Source organism: Callithrix jacchus, chromosome 3 (genome assembly GCF_049354715.1).
Source record: "Callithrix jacchus isolate 240 chromosome 3, calJac240_pri, whole genome shotgun sequence".
NCBI lineage: Eukaryota > Metazoa > Chordata > Mammalia > Primates > Cebidae > Callithrix > Callithrix jacchus.
The window spans coordinates 179,832,202-179,851,421 of NC_133504.1; the positions used below are offsets into that span (position 1 = coordinate 179,832,202).

Below are 19,220 nucleotides of genomic sequence, written 5' to 3' on the forward strand. Positions count from 1 at the left end.
CTCTTTAATCTCATGAGCCAATTTTCATAATAAATCTCCTCTTATATGTCTACATATTCTGTTGGTTCTGTTTCTCTGGAGAACCCTAGCTAACACAGATAACTACATTAAAATGATAGTGAGATGCCACTGATGTCCACTTCCTTAACATAATTCATTAGAGTGGTACTACCCAGTATAGTTGGTAATCTGGTCTGCTTATATTTTTCTGAAAGCAGGGCAAAAGGATTCAATTCTTTAAAAAAAATACACAGGTTAAGAGTCATATGGAGAATTCAAGAAATAATTTTAGGCTTTCACTCAAAATTCTACTCCCCTCCCCATACTTATGTATCCTAAAGCACGAATTTCCAGCTTTCCTGAGGAACTACGGGGTTACCACTCAGAGGTGGATGACCTATAAACTTAATTTTTGCCCATTATACATACATTGTAAATCTATGCAGCATTTTGTTGGGGGGAAAGGAACTTTTCTTCCCACCCAAAAGTTATTCTTTTAGAAACAAGTGTTCAAAGGCAAGAATCTAAAGAATAAAGAATTATAAATACAACAAAGTTTAATTAAGCAATAACTTATATAAGATTGAAAAATGTAAATGGCCTAAATATCCAACAAAGTGTAATGATTTTTAAAAATGGATTGTTCACTTGATAAAATCTTCTGCAAATTTTAAAAATAATCCCTCTGAAGACTTCATTCTAACACAACAATGGAGATACATGGAGGAGGAGAGTTAAAAAGAAAGCCAGTGTTTGAACATAAACTGCTAATTATAGGCCAAACACTGAACTGAGCACTTACATAAAACATGGAAAGTACTGTGGTATCTATCATTTGAAAGAAGCAGAATTCAATACACTGTATATCCATCATCATTATAACTTTAACCAATTCTTTATATTCAGAATCTAGGACTATAAGAGAATTGGGTGAATAAAACAACCTTGATTTTCTGAGATGGAGAGGTGATTTTTTTTCTTTCATCAGCTTCTTTTTTGTTTCTTTGACATTGGTTTTGCAATAAAAGGAAATTACACCCTACTCTGAAAATGAATTTGTAATAAAACATAATTTCCAGTCTAAAAGAGTACAGCCAAAGTGCTTCCCAGTTTCCAAAAATGCCTCATAGACAGACTGTTGAAAATAAACTAATTTATATTAAACATTCTTTCTGTTGTTATTTTTTTAAGTTAATAGAAATGCATCAATTTCAATACTCCAAATAGAAACTGAGAATAGCAACAACCTACCAGCTTCCAAGTTTATCCTTCTCCAATTGATTCCACTCAACAGCCAGAGTGATCTTTGCAAAACATAAATCAGATTGTCCCACTCTCCTGACAAAAAATTTCCAAAGGCTTCTCATTGCACTTGTAAAATAATCCAGGCTTTTTATGGCGGCTCATGGTACCCTCTCTGATGTACTTCTCATCCCTCTCACTGGACACCTGTCTTCCTATCCTTTCTTGGGTTTGTTATGTCCTCAGTCTTCTTTCTCAAATGTGCTTTATGATTCCACCTCAGGGCCTTGCACTTGCTCTTTCATGGCCTTAAATATGTCTCCCCTTCATATTTTCTCAGAACCGAGTCCTCATCTTTCAGCATCCGGAAAGAGAAGGTGGGTGAATTAGAAGTTCTTGTCTACGAATCCTCATTGAACTGTCCAACTCTTAGCAGGTACCAGGCTTTGTATTCAGTGTTAGTTGTGAGTCCTAGTATTCAGAGAGCTCAAGATTTAGTGGAGTGGTCAGGAAGTAAACAGGCAAAAACAGTTCCCTGTGATATGTGTTTTGGTGCTGGGCTAAAGGGGAGATCAGTGTTGAGAAGCTGGAATTATAGAACCAAGCCTTGCAGGATTAGGGGAAAAAATTCCAGAGGAGGCAATATTTAAACTGAAGGATGGGCAAGCATCAGCTGGAGGAGAGATAAGACAAATTGCTCCAGCCACAGGAAATCAGAGTGTGTCTCCTTCTGGGGCCTGCATGTGGTTTGCTTTAGTCACTAGAGTCCGCTGGGTTCATCCAGAACGCTGTATTAACAGATAGAGGGGCAGCAAGTCATCTGATTTAAGAGGTAGGAATTTGGAGAGTTTGAGCAAGGGTGCTGCACATATACAAGGGCCAACTGCAAATTAAGTTATGTGCTGCTTTCTTCATAGCTGCACAGACACCCAACGCTGACTTTATTTTCATCTCGTTCAGGTTTTTCAGAAAAATAATCATGAATCCTAAGGCCCCTGAATGAAATGCTAACAAAGCTCCCTTTTCCTTCTAGACTAATCAAGAGTGTCTGGGGTGGTCTACTCACCCAACCTGCCCAGGGAGGAGAAGGGTCAGAAGCCCCAAGTTTTATGGTTAACAGCTAGGACACCACAAGCAAGAGGGCAAAGGCAAGACTGTGGGCTTTGAAAGGCCCTGCATCCCAGAAATGTCAGGTGCAGCTTCTGAGTAGCATGGGGAGAGGGGGATTATATATACAATAACTGGATGTGTTTTCTTAGTTTCTATAGGCTAATCCTAAAATGAGGGGCAGTTGGCGTGGAGTGTAGAGCAGAAACAACTCCCCTTCCCTCCCCAACAACAAGCAGCTCCTGGCAGAACACTGAGATGCCATGAAACCTGGTCCCCAACCTCCTGACTGTCTTGAAAACTTCCTCTATTCTCTTCTGTCTTCTTTTCATAAGCTCCTATACGCAACAACAACAATTACTTACTTACAAAGTACTGCGCGCCAGATATTAAGTTTGATGCATATTAATGCTTTTCTTTATTAACTACTTTTTTCTGAAATTTATTATTTTTTATTGACAAATATTGTTTGGGAATATGTACACACGGTAAAATTGAACTAATTAACATATGCATGACTTCACGTCTTATTTTTTGGGGAGAACACAAACTCCACTCTTTCAGCAATTTTCAAGAACATAATATATTGTTACTAACTGTAGACATAATGTTGTACAATAGATCTTTTGAACTTGTTCCTGCTAACTGAAATTTTGTACCCTTTGACCAGCATCTCTCCAGGACCCCCTCCCCCCTCACCTCCACCATTCTACTCTTGCTTCTATGAGTTAATCTTTTTAAGGTTCCATATGTTAGTGGTATCTTGTGGCATTTTTTCTTTCTGTGTGTGGCTTACTTCACTTAACACGATATCCTCCAGATTCACCCAGGTTGTTGCAAATAATATTTCTTTCTTATATGACTGAATAGTAGTTCACTGTGTATGTCTAACACATTTTTTTCCATTCATTCATTGATGGACACTTAGGTTAGTTCCATATCTTGGCTATTGTGAATAGCGTTGCAATAAACAGGGGAGTACAGAAGTCTCTTCAACATACTGATTTTATTTGCTTTGGATAAATACACAGTATGAAATTGCTGAACAATATGGTAGGTCTATTTTTAATTTTATGAGGAACCTCCATACTGTTTTCCATAATTGCTGTAATAATTTATATTCCCACCAACAGTGTAAGAGTGTTTCGTTTTCTCCACATCCTCATCAGCACTTGTTCCCTTTAAAATTGTTGATAACAGCCATTATGAAGGGTGTGAAGTATTATCTAATTGTGGTTTTAACTTGAATTTTTCTGATTATGAGCATTTGAATTTTTCATGTTGAGTATTTTTTATATACTAATTGGCCATTTGTATGTCTTCTTTTCTGAAATTTTGATTTAGGTACTTTGCTCGTTTTTATTTTATTTTAATTAATTAATTGTGTTGATGCCCTTCTAATCTGAGTGTGAATACAGACTCAGGAGACTGTGCCTCAGCCTCCAGAGTAGCTGGGATTACAGGCACCCACCACCACGCCTGGCTAATTTTTGTATTTTTAGTAGAGACAGAGTTTCATCATGTTGACCAGGCTGGTCTCGAGCTACCGATCTCATGATCAACCCACCTCAGCCTTCCAAAGTGCTGGGATTACAGGTGTGAGCTATCATGCCTGGCTTTATTTACTCATTTATTTTGAGATGGGGTCTTACCATGTCACCCAGGCTGGAGTACACTCGTGTCATCTCTCTCACTGCAACCTCCACCTCCCAGAATCAAGTGATCCTCCTACCTAAGCCTCCTGAATAGCTGAGACCACAGGCATATACCTCCATGCCCAGCTAAATTTTTGTATTTTTGATATAGACAGAGTTCACTATGTTACCCAGTCTTGTCTCAAACCCCTGAGCTCAAGCCATTACCTGCTTTGGCCTCCCAAAGTGCTAGGATTACATTCATTTGCCCTTTTCTCATTTTTAAATAAAATTGCTGGCTTTTTCATTATTGAGTTGTTTGCATTGCTTATATATATTCAGTATTAACCCCTTATATGATAAATGATCTGCAAATATTTTCTCTCAATTTGTAGGTTGTTTCTTCATTCTATTCACTGTTTCCTGACTTCAAAATATATTACAAATCAAAATGTATGGTACTGGCATAAAAACATAGATCAACAAGACAAAATAGAGAACCCAGAGATAAATCTAAGCATTTACAGATAATTGATTTTCAACAAAGATGCCAAGAGCACAATAGGGAAAGGACAATATATTCAATAAACAGTGTTGGGACAGCTGAATATCCACATGCAGAAGAAGATTGGAACCTTATTACATACCACATGCAAAAATCAACTCAAAATAGATTAAAGCCATAAACATAAGACCTGAAACTAAAGTCACTAGAAGAAAACATAAGGGGAAAGCTTCCTGATGATAGGCTGAGTAAAGATCCCAAAAGCATAGGCAACAAAAGTAAAAATAGACAAATGTGACAACATCAAAGTGAAAATCTTTTGCACAGCCAAGGAAACAATCAACAGAGTGAATAAACAACATAGTAACTCCTTTATTCTTCGGGCAACCCAAAGAGGTAGACATCGTTATTACCCTAGTTTTAGAGATCAGAGTATCGAGACACAGAGAGGCTAAGCAACTCATACAAAATCAACCAAATAATCCCGCCAGGGAAGGAATTCTAAACATGCAAGGAACACTGAGTTTGAGAGACCCAGCATGAAATGAGGAGGGCAGGGCTGCATGGGGAAAGGCAGTGAGCATGGCTGTGACAATTGGAAGTCACAAAACACACAGTCAGTGCTTAGTAGACAGGTATTAAATGACTGAAACATCAGTGACAAGATCCAGACTCTACAGTTAAGCTCCTTTAGGAGGTCCATGTTCCACACGCCAAAAATAATTTTCTACTCATCTTATTTTTAAAATACCTGAAAACAGAAACCTATTAATAAAAGAGATAAGGAAAAAGACAGGTCCACTTGAAGTTAACTTCCAAGGAAGCTATATGCTTATTTATTCAACTTTTAAGAGGCTGAACCCACATTTGTGGAAAGGAAGTTTAGTGGCAGTAGTCCGGGGAATCATTGCTGTTTTCTGAAACAAGGTAATTGGAAAAGGAGCATTTTGTGAATGCTGCTCTAAGCAGGACTGTCAAGGGTGCAGCCCCTGCAATTAGGGCTACTGTAAATAAAGGATGCATATTCAAAGATGTCATCATGAAAATTCAGATGAAGGGGTAGAATTAGTGAAATAATGGAAGTTAATTTCTGTTTTCCTCTGTCTGAGTGAATGAGGCATATAATTAAATCAAATCACCTTCACCCACTCACATGTATGCCAAGCATGTGTGCATGTGCACACACACGCACACGCACACACACACAAACACACACCCCCTCCTGAATCTATATTCACAGCCACTCAGGTTAGAAGGGCATCAATGCAAAAAAAAAAAAAAAAAACTAATAATAGATTCTGCATTGAAAGAACTAGACTTTCTTTCATTTCACACCCACCACCATTTTATGGTATTAGCTGCTTTATTAAGAACCTATTTGTTGTTACCTTATGGCAGGTAATTTAGATCGATGTGGATGCCAGTCCTGGGTATATCAAAAGAGGCTGTGCTTACCCTGACCCTAAATTCCCTCACCATGCAGTTGGAATGACAGCATGGAAAGGGGCAGCAATTTCAGCATTGCAACTACTCTTACCTTAATAATGGAGACTTTCTCAATGAAGCACCTAAAAGCTGTTGTAAGGAAAGAGACTATATCTTTTCACTGTGAAACTGCCCAGGCTAGAACACCTGCCCCCAGGGAAGACTTCCTTCTGGATTGCACATTTGTTCAGCTGGACAAGCAGCCTTAGTACATTCCAGAGTGAAATCATCTGACAAACCTGCCAAATCCTGAGACTCGGGGGGCTGATGAAAACCAAGAGCTCGAGCATGGGCAACTCAAACTCTATATTTCTCAGGGCCAGGGTTAGGGTAAGTTGAGTGAGGTGCCTTGAGTGGAACATTAAGGAGGCAGCTACATGCCCTCAGGTTATGTAGGTGCCCCTTCCTTACATTTTATACTTTGAGTGCCTCATGCATTTTAGCCTAGTCCCAGCCTGGTGTTTCTCCAGGTTTTAAATGTTCCAGTCCTAGAGTCATAACTCTCACTGCAGCATTCCTTACCGCTTTGAGGGGAAGCTGCTGGTTACACCATTTTCCTTATACAGCATCTCTCCTCCTCACCAAAATGTTCGCCTAAGCCTTCAGCCGTTTAATCCACTTCTTAAGCAAAGTTCCCTTTCTTCTCTTAAGCTATCGGGGTACCACTATTTACTGGAGAGAAGTGTCTTTCTGTCTTTTGGTTTCAGACTTCAGAGCTTTCTGGGGGAAAAGGTGAAACACCCACTTGTCGTCCCAGGAGGATATACATCAGAGTCACTTTCTTTAATCTTTTTTTTTCTGTCGTCATCACAACCATCTAGGTGACATCCCATAGGAGCCTTATAGACTTTGTTTTTGTTCCACCTGATCCATGAAATTTTAATACTACAGACATAATATATATCTGTTTATGTTGTCAAGTAGAGTTGAGCTTTGCAACACTAAAAACTGTGATAATGCTTAAGATAATCTTTACTCTCATTCCCTAAGAGTCACTTTTAGGGGTGATTTTGCTACCATCCAGATGGCATATAATTGGGAGCTGGCCCAGGAAGATGGTAGCCAGACTCTCCCTATGTGCTATGGGTCTCCTCACACAAAGGAGACAGATTCACTCTTGGTTGACCACAGGCTCAGGGATTAAGTTAATAGGTTAAGAGAACAGAAACATCAGGAAAGTGTCAGAAGGAGAACCGGCATTCGCTTTCTTCCAGTGACCCCCAGTCTCATAGTTCCATGTGGGCGTTTCCCTGCTTTATCTCCCACAGGTCAAAGCAGGTGCTTAGCCATTGATCCACATTTCTTTCTTGGTGTAGCTAATCCACTAACAATTGGCAAGCCTTGGGGATTCAGTCTCCCATTTTGTTTCTTCCCAGATCTGTCATGAGGTGATAATTCCACTCACTTGTGTCTGCCAAATGGACCCAAACTTCAGTCCAACCGGAATGGCTTTAAATGTATACTCAAGGAAGAGGATATTAACGTGCTTATTTGGCTGTAGCTCTAAAGCCATTAGCCAATCGTTTACCAGCAGTAAAAGTGATAATTTGATCTCCATCTTTCCCATGTTTTATTTTCTCACTTACTTTTAAATCTAGGAGTGGAAAAAGAGGATGTCATTTCTAGGAGCCCTAACACTCTAGCACAAAGGGTTTTTGCACAGGTTGGAGGCCTCTGAAAGAACACATCATTTGTCCTAAAACTTAGTAAAATATATTGCAAATAGTAAATTTTGTTGAATATTTGATGAATGATTGACAGAAAGCTTAATGAATCAAATATTTCTTCAACCTGCCATTCACACCTTTTGATTCTAGTCTTGACTCTGGGATAAATTAGCTGTGTGCTCTTGAATAGGTCATTTCCTCTTCCTGAGTCCTTGGTTTCTCCACGTGAAAGATAAAGAGTATCTTAGTCTATGTGTTCTGAAGATCCTTTCAGCTCTGCCATTCTAGTATGCTGGAACTCAGATGCTTAGATGTAATGCTACTGAAACATTTAAAGGGATGGGGCAGCAGGCAAGAAAAGAAATCTCCTGATTTATCCTTGGACCTGAACCATAATTTCTCACTGGAGCAATATTGCTTCTTCTCAGTTTCTCAGGATCTGGGTGACAGCTCTTCAACCTTTTCCAAGAATCCTGTAGCAACTAAAAGAAGAAAACAAGGTAGGAGGGAAAGGATGAATAAGAGAGGGAGGGTAAGCAAATGAGGCAATAAACACAGAGATGGTCAGAGAGAGAGACAGGAACAGATGGTCATAGGGAGTCAGAGAGAGACATAGAAAGAAATGGAGGAGAGAGTCAGAGAGTGAAACATGAAGACAGAATCACAGAGGGTCCGGGAGACATAAACAAAGGAGAAACATGCACAGAATCAAAGGCAAGGAAAAGGAAAAGGAGAGAATGAAAAAGATAGCTAAAATAAAATAGAAGCAAAACAGCCATAGAAAGAGTCAGAAACAGACAGGCAAAGAAATTCAGAGATAGAGACAAACAAAAGGAGAGAAGGTCTTGGGGGCTGATGACAAGACACAGACACAGAGGTTTCCAGGGTGGAAAATGACAAAAAGAGGTATTTTTATCGCTTTTTCAAACAATCATCATTACCAGATTGTTCCCCTTTCAGGTAGCATGGATGGGGAGGGAGCCTTGGTCCCCTCCTATCTCTCTCCTCCTCTAATGCTCTGCTTATGCACAAAAGAGAAAGTTATTTGAATCCTGGGTGTCATTAAATGCTCTCTTGCCTTCATTTACAATGTGCTAGAACATGATGTTCCTCGGGAGATTTCGTGTAGGAGAGAGTCCCCGCAGCCAAGAATAGCGGGGCTGCCAGCCGTCCTCCTGAAACCATAGCCCAGCCCAGAGTGGGAGCACGCTCACACTTCAACTTCATGAGTTTGCAACTTCAGTTTAATAGGCCCAGCAGGGCCAGCACCAAACAAATCCATGCCTGGCCCAGAAGCAACCCCACCCCCAGCTGAGTTCCTAAGAAAGCACTCGCTTAAAATGTGATACAAAGCCTGAAGACTCCACACACTGCAGATATTTCTTGATTCTTGGATTTCCTCCAGGGAGCCTGTGAGTTCCTTGAGAACAGAGGGATTTATTTATTCATCTCAGCTTTTCTGGACATCAGGCTCTCATGATCTGAATGGTACCTTCAGTCAATTGCCTCAAGTTGTGGCTCAGCATCCACATCAGTCCACACATTGCCATGCTTTTCTTTGTTTGCTTTTTTATCCCATATCCTTTCCCAAAATTTCTTTTCCCTTCAGTCACTCAGGCATCCATTCTCATTTCTGTTTCATGCCTGTCTTTTCCAAACCACCCTCCACATGTTGAATTTCAGACATGTGGCTCCAGGAACATGGGCTATACTGCTCTACATGTACCATCTCATTCCTCCCTTGGTGACATTGCAGTCTACCTGTCATGCTACCTTGTACTCACTGCATTTCTGTTCATTTGGTTTTTTTTGAGACGGAGTTTCACTCTTGTTACCCAGGCTGGAGTGCAATGGCAGGATCTCGGCTCACCACAACTTCCGCCTCCTGGGTTCAGGCAATTCTCCTGCCTCAGCCTCCTGAGTAGCTGAGATTACAGGCACATGCCACCATGCCCAGCTAATTTTTTGTATTTTTAGTAGAGACGGGGTTTCACCATGTTGACCAGGATGGTCTCGATCTCTTGACCTCGTGATCCACCCACCTCGGCTTCCCAATGCATTTCTGTTTGAAAAACACCTTGCATGGTGCTTGCCACTTCATAGGTGCTCCACGAGTACTTTGATAAAATAATGAATTTCTATATCTATTTATCACTCTTCCTCACAAGAATATATGACTACTGTGTATGGTTTACACACAGGGCTTCAGTGCTTTCTACAAATGGGAAGGCATAAACTCCGCTTTTTACTTTCTGAGCTTACCCAAAGAAGGCTTGAATTATCCTGAGAACCCCCAGGGTAAAGTGGAATGACCATTGGAGTAGGAATCTGGAGATCTGAGTCAGAATTCTCAAGTCTACACATTTGTTACTTGAGAGATCTCAATTTCGTTATTTGTAAAATATGGGCAGCAAAATCTATCTTGTTTACCTCTCGTGGTGGTCAAAGGAGCTAAAAGTTGGAAAGGTTTTGGTAAATGGCAAGAACTTAACCCTCCACCCTTATATAAGGTTATTTATACTGTCATTAACTTAGAGATCAATAAAAATGAGTTCATTTTAAGCTCCCTGGGGAATAGTGTCAGGCCACATAGTAGGAACTTAATCTTTATGGAATAGGGAAATAATCTCGCTCCCCTTTCTGAACTATCTCTCACTTACTTTCTACATTTTAATACCTCACTTCTTGCTGTTCAGCTTTGTCTTCATTTTCAGGCCAGACTCATGTCCTTGACGTAGAGGACCAAAGAGTCACATCTTTCTCGTGACCTATCTTGCTCCATTGGACATGGGAGGTACTTCACCTCTGATTGCATGAATATCACTGTCTCCAGAATTCAAATTCTTTGGAGGATTTTGACCACAATATCTTCCTTAATTCACACTCACATTTTTATATCAAATCAATGGAATGGACGAAAAGAAAAAAAAAAATCTGTGCAACAGGTCATGAGAGAGGAAGAATTGGCACCAGAGATTTAAAAGGCAATACTCTGGCCTGAAGTCCTGGAGAGGTGGGAGAAGCAGGTGTTACAGCCCTGGCACCGAAAGGAAGTGATACAGTTCAAGCCACTAGACCAATCTCCATTCCACCTAAATAGTCCCTTCCGGTACTTTTGACCTCATGCCTGGGGTTCAGGGGTCAATCCCTTACAATATCAAAGGAGAGCAGCAGTGCCCCATCTGTGAGAATGGAAAGGCTTCCTGCATACCTTCAGATTTCCTGAGGAGAAGCAGCACTGCTTTTGTTTCCTCTGAGCACTTCCCCTGAAATACACTGCAAACAAAAACAGCTCTGAAATTCAGCTCCGTTTAAGTTCAACTTTCCAAACCTTTGCTGCTAATCCTTTTTTAATTGACATGGAATGTATCCTCAATTATTAATAGAAAGTGTATTTTTTGGAGTCTAATTAAAGGCCCTAATCACATTCCTACCATTAAAAATGGTTTTAGATTTTGTTGGTTTTTGTCTTTTAATGAGCTATTTACTCTGCTGATAACTCCAGTGTGGCTGAAAGGGGAGATTCAAAAACAGCTCCACATACTCAAAAAGAAATAGCTTTGTTATTGATAAAAATAATAACCTCATGTACAGCAGGGGGTGGTAAGAAAGCCTAAATTTATGGCTGCTGTGTTGAATGCGCAAATGTCACTTCCTTAAAGAGGGAAAATTAGTTTTTAAGCCTGGTTTAGCAGCCAGAATCTCTGGCGGTCTGCATAATATTGGATTTTTCAAAGCTTCTATGATGCCCTGGGGTGGGCTGTTTTGCATTCAAATTGCAAATTATGTAATGTTGAAGATGTTATTTAAGGAAGAAATGACGACCGAGTTCTCATTCTTTTTTTATCCGTTTTCCTTTTCAACCTTTCTTGTCCTTCAACTTTAGCTGGCATTTATTGAGTACCCACTGTATCTTCGGTGCTTTCATATCATTTGAAACTCATGACGATCATTTGAAAGCGGTGGAATTATATAATTTCAGTGGATGAAGAAACTGAGGCTCAGAGTCTAAGAGATTCTGCTAGGGCTTGTTGAAACAGAGACTGCCAGGCCCCGCCCAGAGTTTGTGATTCAGTAAGTCTCTGAGTAAGGCCTGAATGTGCCCTTTCAACAAGTTCCCAGGCCATGCTGACACACATTGAAAATCACTGCTCTATAACACGCTACCTTCTCCTCCAACTTTTAGGCTTAGAGCTGGAAAAGATTCCAAGAGGTCATTTGATCTGTGTCCCTGCTCTCAGATAGATGAGATATTAATTATGCCTATTTTATAGATGACTCATTAGAGAATTGTTATGGGCAGCAAAGGGAGGAAATGTCCTGCCCAGAGTCAGCCAGGTGGTAAGTTCTGGGCTACTCTCATTCATCATTAGGGTGACATTTAGCAGACAGGACATTTTTAAAGTAAGAACTCATCTTGTAAGCTAATTTCCCAGTCAACCTGCTGCCCTGCAGGCCAAGCCTCAACAGGAAGCAAGTTAGCTGGTTGGAGCCAGTTCCTTCCAGTTACCAGGATCAACGTCCATCACTCACAATGAGGGTGAGGGGAGTGGAAGAGGACGGTGTGGGAGGCAAGACACATCCCTAAGTCCAAGCCTAGGCTTCAACTTTGCCAAGGCCTTTGTCCACTCGAGAGGAAGTTATTCAGGTGACTCACAAAGTTGCAGTGAAGGTCTGGGATAGAAAGAAGACATTCATCATTTCATTTTACACTTGTATCTTATATTCCCATAATACCCTCTTTTAGTAATTTAGTAAGTTATTGTCTTTCTTTGTATTTTTGCACCAGCAAAAAGCTTAATTGAAAAAGAAAGGCTTAAATATTTCAACATAAACACTTAAAATAAAGTATGATTTCTTTAAGCCTGATGTCATATTTCTTCACTTTTTCAAATTAAAATGAGTGTCAGAAGAGTGGCTTAGGTTTCCCTCTCCACCTATGAGAGATGCTGACCAGGGTACTCATGGCTGTATAGAAGCAAAACTGCAGGAAGCAACATTTATCAAGGTATAAAAGAGAGGAGAATTGCAGAAAACTCCTGGATTTGTGTTCAAGCCTGCACATCTCTGGAAAATCCCCATTCTGTTTTGGAGAAGTTGGAGGAGCAGAGCCTCCATACAATGCCTGATTATGAAATCAGAGAAACCTCCATCTGCAGAGAAACCTCCAATCAGCCCCCATCCCAGCCCCCCTTCTTCTTAAACCTGTGCTCCATGCTGCACCAGCGTCTTTGCAGGAAGGCTTAGATCTGAGCATTTCATGCACCTTGTTGGATCTTCCACAGGGACAATTGCTCTAAGATAAAGCCCACATCCCTAGTCATAGATTACAAGACCAGGCACACCCAAAAGCAAGAGCTGAGGCCAGCTAATACTAATTGTCACAGATTAATGGCACTGGTTTTGTTTGCATGCCATCTCCAGGTTTGTGTTTAAAAAAAAATTGTGTATAAAATCCCAATCAAGAAAAAATAACATTACCATGTAGGAGTTTACATCCATTGTTTGGATATGATTGCAAGGAAGATGGGGGAAGTTCCAATCTAATTGCTATGGAAACATAAGTACTTTTCATCCTATTTTTTAATAAAGTCTCAGTACTTCTCCCTACATTTTCATTAGATTTGAACTTGCACATTTAAATACCAGCACATGTCTAGAACCGAGAGTCCTGAATCTAGAGACAAAAGCAATCTGAAATCAGAGGAGCAGAGGCATTTTATCAGAAAACACGCAGGTGGAAAAACACAAGACTGGGATCTGTCCCAGGCTTCTTTTGTTTCCAAGTCTGTGCTCTCCACTGCCTGGCCACATATGTGCATGAGGTGGGGCAGAGGACAGGTAGGGTGGGGTATCTCCTGAGAGCCAGACCTGTGACAAGCCCACCACCATGCACAATAAGGCTGCCATGCTGAACTTACCATATGAACTTGGTCGATTTCTTTATCCAATTTGAGCTTTAAGTTTCTTTTCCCTCAGGGTGCTCACCACTCTGAAACCCTGATTCAATAAAAACATTTCTCTCTATTCATCTTTGCAGACTTCATAGTCGAGGGATAAATAAAATGTACTGATTGTTTAAAAACTTCTTGCAGATTTAAATTAGAAGTTAATTCCTCCTACTTTCTGCTTTTCTGTCCCTCTCTTATTCTCCATCCTCCTCTTTCTCTACCTTTTCTTTTTTCTCTCTCTCTATGCTTGCTCCTTGGTTTTTCATTCTTTCCCTTTTGCATTCTGTAAACAGCCAGCCATCTTCCACAGCTCACTACCCCTCAGATTGCTAAGTGAGCAGAACTCCTTGGGCAAAGGTCACAAGTGTGCTGGGTGATTATATTAATCAGCTTGGCCCGCCATAGCAAAATACCACAGGCTGAGTGGTTTAAACAACAGAAATGTATTTTCTCACAATTCTCCAGGCTGAAAGTTCAAGATCAAGGTGCCAGTAGGTTTGGTTTCCCGTGAGGCCTCTCTTGCTGGCTTACAAACAGCTGCCTTCTCCCTTCTCCCTGTGTCTTCACATGGCCTTCTCTTTGTGTGCTGAGAAATACAAAGAGAAAGAGAGAGAGAGGGCACTCTGATGTCTCTTCCACTTTTATAAGGACACCACTCTGATCAGATAAAGATCTCATTCTTATTATTATCTCACTTAACCTTTATTATCTCTTTATAGACTCTCTGCCAAAATACAGTCAGTCACTCTGGGGATTAAGGGTTCCACATATGAATTTGGGAAAGGTCATAATTTGCCCATAATGATGATCTAGAATAAGCATGAACCTTTTTGCATCTACAAAATGGGAATTTGGGGCCAAGTGATCTCTTAGATCCTATATAACACATTGGCATATTCTTCTCTCACTAGGAACCAGAAGAACCACAGATGGCACCTCTGTGCTCCTGTCTGCCTTCCTCAATGTCATCTTCTCTTTTGTCTTCCATATGACTCCGTAAAAGATGTGAGATTTCCCAGAACTGTGGAGGGTCTCCATTCCACCTGGAGGAGAGGAGATGAAGGTCTCAGACACTTCCTGGCAAGGAAGCAGCCTGCTAAATGATGCCAACAGTGACTGACGAGCAAGTTCTGATTCAGCAACCACAGGAGCTTAAGGGCACTTCAGTAGCTCTTAGACACTGGACCCTAGAGCAATGAGCAATATGAATCTATTAATGGCAAATCACATCACAAAAAATGGATCCACCTTGGCATGAGCTTTGTAAATGAGGGCATGAGAGGACCAGAGGGGCTTTGATGTTGTGGACCTGAGGGACGCTTCCAGCCACAGCCTGGTGAAATCATGGGATTGGCAGGCAGTTTAAAGGACAATGCAGTGACAGATGAACATGTAGTTGTATAAATAAATTATCCAGAAGCTCAGAAGCATGGCATATGTAAGTCTTTTTTACTGCTTTCATATTGAATAGTTCTTGGCAACCATGATCCCTGTCCTCAGTGTCTTGGGTTTGAGTTTGTTCATTCGGAGGATGTGACCATGCTGGGGTCAGGGTACAATCTTTGCTCAGCAACAATTTTATTTATAGTGGAGAAGTGGAGTCAACAGTGGTTCTAAATCCTTGTTGATAGGATGTGAAATGTGACGCTTCAGGTCACAAAATGAACCCTTCTTTATCTGGTCCTTGTTTGCTCCTCCGACCTTGTCTACTGACTCAGCCATTCCAGCTGAAATGCTTTTCACTGGTTGCTAAATAGTCACAGCCTGTGTTCCTAGAGTACCCCCCCCCCGCCCACCACTCAATCTCATCTAAGGCTTAGGGTTCACTTAACTAGTACTTTCCTTAAAACTCCTCAGCATTTCCCAAGACTCATTAACTAGTGATGCCTGGCTCTACCAGGCATGTCCTGTTCTTGTCGGTTCGAGTTTGTGGCAGACAGAGATAGTCGGCCCAGATCCTCCTTCAATGAAGCACTTATCATTTCATTGCCAGGAATCCAGTCATCAGATACTATCCAATATTGAGTTTGGCTGTAAAGACCTGGGGCCATGCTCCTCTTGGAACAATCATATCAAATAAATGAGCAGTATGGGATTTAAGCACCTGGCCATTTTCAGCTCAGTGGGGAATCTCCCAATAAGCAGGAATTTCTCAGAGCTGCCTTTGATTGGCCAAAGCTTTGTTGGGACTGGATCTTGGTGAAACATAAGCCCCTGGCCAATCTTCCTCCCTCTTCCTGCCACAGGTCAACACCTAATAAACCTTTTGGAGAGCTAATTCTGCCCCAGCATGTGCTTTCAGAGGACCTGGCCTGCAACAGTGCAGGTTTTATGAGTTGCTAAATGTTTTTACTATCAGTCCTCCTTATATAAACTGAATTGCTTTTAATTCCCAAGACACCCCCTATTCACTCAGGTTTCCAAATTTTAGCACCTGATGTTCTTTCATCTTGAGATTTCCTCTGTGCCATCACTCTTTACCTGGATTATTCTCATCCTTTTAAAACCCATCCTAATAGTCAAAATCTTTCAGTCCTGAGAAGCCCCTCCTGATAGTATTAAAGTTCTATAGCCGTGCAACAAACTACTGCAAATTTAAAACAAGACAGATGAACATCTCAGAGTTTCATATGGTCATAGGCTAGCTGCGTCCTCTGCTCATGGATTCACCGGGCTGGAATCAAGGTGCTAGCCAGGGCTGCAACCTCATCTGAGACTTACGGTTCTCTTCCAAGACCATTTGTGGTTTTTGACTGAAATCAATTTCTTGTAATAATGTAATTGATGTCGTATTATGTTGCTCTCTGTTTGCTTTCTTCTAGGAAAGCAGAGGCGTATCTCTTTGACACTTCATCTTCTTTTAAAGGGCTCACCTGATTAGGTCAGGCCCACCCAAGCTAACCTCCCTTTTGATTGACTCAAAGCTGACTGATTAATAACCCAACCACGGGAGTGACATCCAACCATATGCATAGATTCTAATCACATACAGAGAGAATAGGTTCTATCCACAGCACAACCAGGCACCCTAGCAGAGGAAGAAGAGTTTCGTACTGACAATTAACTTATCTGGTCTAGAAGTGACACCACACACTTTAGCTCAAAACTCATTGACCAAAGCTAAATATATAGCCCATCCAACCACAAGCGGCCAGGAAGAGACTTGCAGGTGGATAACTGGAAATATTTGACAACAGTTATCACAGACTGTCCCACAGGGTAAAGATTGTGTCCTTTATTTCTGAATCCTTGGGACTTATTTGGTGACTGAAAGACTGTCAACAAATGTGAACGTCAAGAAAGAACATTCCCATAAACATTTTTTTAAAAATAAATTTTCAAGGTATCTTACAGACCGTCTTTTCTTCCCTTCTACCACCTGGAAACCTAGAAAATAAAATTTTTTTCAACTGTGTTTTCATGACTGACATATATTCATTATTGGCTTCACAAAAATACTGTTAGTGATTTTTTTCTAAAATTCACATTTCTGAAACCAGAGAGCACAAAAACATTTCAGTGCTTCATATTTACGTGAAACCATGGATCTCTAGTATCCACGATTGGGATCCTCATCATGTATTTTAGGCTTTAGTGGTCTTCAGGGGACTCACTGTCCCTTCACCCATGTGCTTTCTGCAACCCTAAAAAAGAGATATTAGAATAGGGTTAAAATTAGTCATGGTGTGAATTGAACATTCATAGCAATCATTTTTATTACCTTTGTAAGAAAATGCCCTTGAAGAAGCAAACTTGGAACATTCCCTGCATTGTAGTCTTTTTAAATCTTGTCAGTATGACACAGATAAACTTCAGAGGAGCAGTGCACAAACAGTTCATTTAAGCAGCCAGAGCATTGGAAATTATGCACTTGGGAGGAACAATGAGCAGATTAAGGCTGTATCAGCCTTTTCCCAGACCTCTGATTTTAAATAGAACACTGTAGTTACTCCAACATTTTGTCCACTTAAACTATCTCTAAAGAATCCTCACCAGTGATTCTTCTTGTACAGTAGTAAATTTTAGGCTTCATTATCAAATTAATGAATTTTAATATCCCGTAGAAATGGGCAAAGTGGAATAATAAAGAAGTAAATGTGGAAAAGGTAGTCTCTTTTAGTACTGATACCCAGGCCTCCCACTGTCATCAGACAAGACCCTTGTTCTGTAAAAGCAATACTGGGAATGAGGTTGGGAACCAGGGTTATGGGGCTGCTAAGAAAACCTGTCTGGCTAGTGCCACTCCCTCAGTACTGATGCTACAGAAGACAGAGTCATTATTCGAAATTCCAGAGGATCCCAGAACAAAGGAGCCTTGAGTATTCAGATTCTAAGATGTAGAGATCTCAGATCTAGGCTAAGAAGTCCAGGGAGAGATGAGTCGAGTCAGTAAGAAGAAAGACATGTAAGAGTCCAGGTGAGCAACACAAATCCAGACCTGTGCACACACTCCATGTAGAAGGTCTAGGGTAGATGCTTCCTTAACACATCATGTGGTGAGACCAGACCATATGTGGCTGTGGCAGCCTAGAGCATCAGACTTGGCAGACAGGGGAAGAATAAGACAGATCATGAGGGCAAGAATAAAACAGTATGAGACCAAGACTCACAACTTGACAAAAAAACAGGGAAAGCAATCAATGGCTAAATGGAGAAAGAATAGGAACAGAAATGTCATAAAAATCCAGGGTTAATGCTAAGAGGAATGATAAACAGGTATGCCATAGAAACTAGGATCCAGGTGGAAGGAAGTTGAGATCAATTTCCTGAAATAACACATTGAGCACCCAGGGATTATTTCACCCTTTTGTGCCCCAAAGCTTAACAGCAGTTTCTAAAACTTTGCATAAACAAATGAACAACTATTAACACAAGTAGGTCTGAGGCTAAACCACTGTAGCCACACAGAGAACAAGTGAGCATAAACATGGGTTATAACAAGTTGGAAGAATGAGGATGCTATGGGAGCTTTTTTGAGTGGGGCCAGCATTCCACGAATGCATAAAGCAGGTACTTAATGTATATATTTTTTGACAAAAGCATAGCCAGTCTGCCCTGGAGGAGCTCACAGGCCAGCAGAACATATGACAGCATGACTATGTAGCATTAGCTGTTAGCTCCAACATTTCAATGAAGTTCTCTCTGCTTCCCTGGTAAAAGTCAGGAACCACTTGATAACTGTCAGCAAGAGCAGTAACCCTGTTGTAATGATGGGAAGATTTTTGACAGAAGCAAAATTCTCAATGTATGGCAAACTCAGTCAGTGTGATGTTAAAGGACCACTTGAAGAGGCGCCTGAGACTGCACATCCTACAGAAGGTTACTCTGCTCTCAACACTGCTGGATTTCACAAGTGAGAAAAGCCCTAGAGCACAGGCAACCACCAGATTCAAAAGAAGGATGGAAGCACTGTGGTCCTACAAGAATTTGAGCAGGCAGTCAAATGGCTATACTGTTCTAGTGGTTGTTTGGCAGAGGGTTACTTTTGGAGAAAGATCCCCGTGATCATAAGAGGAAAGGATCTTATTCCACTCTTCTTCCCTTTGAAAGAAATGTATCTGTTACCCAAAACAGGCTATGCAAACTTCGTTGTTCCCAGTTATCACAGGTCTCATGGGCATTGAGTAGA

General features: G+C 40.8%; 1 long non-coding RNA gene across 3 annotated transcripts in view; it reads right to left on the reverse strand.

Annotated features, from left to right (window-relative positions):
- Positions 1-3,337: 3,337 nt before the first annotated feature.
- LOC103792110 (uncharacterized) overlaps positions 3,338-19,220 on the reverse strand; it is a 45,874-nt gene continuing 29,991 nt past the window's right edge. Inside the window, exons 2-4 of one of the 3 annotated variants that reach the window (XR_013533529.1) lie at positions 17,126-17,235; positions 14,528-14,634; positions 3,338-14,177 (exon numbers count right to left, since the gene is read on the reverse strand). This is a non-coding gene — a long non-coding RNA (uncharacterized LOC103792110). The other 2 variants (XR_013533528.1, XR_618744.6) reach the window with 2 other exon arrangements.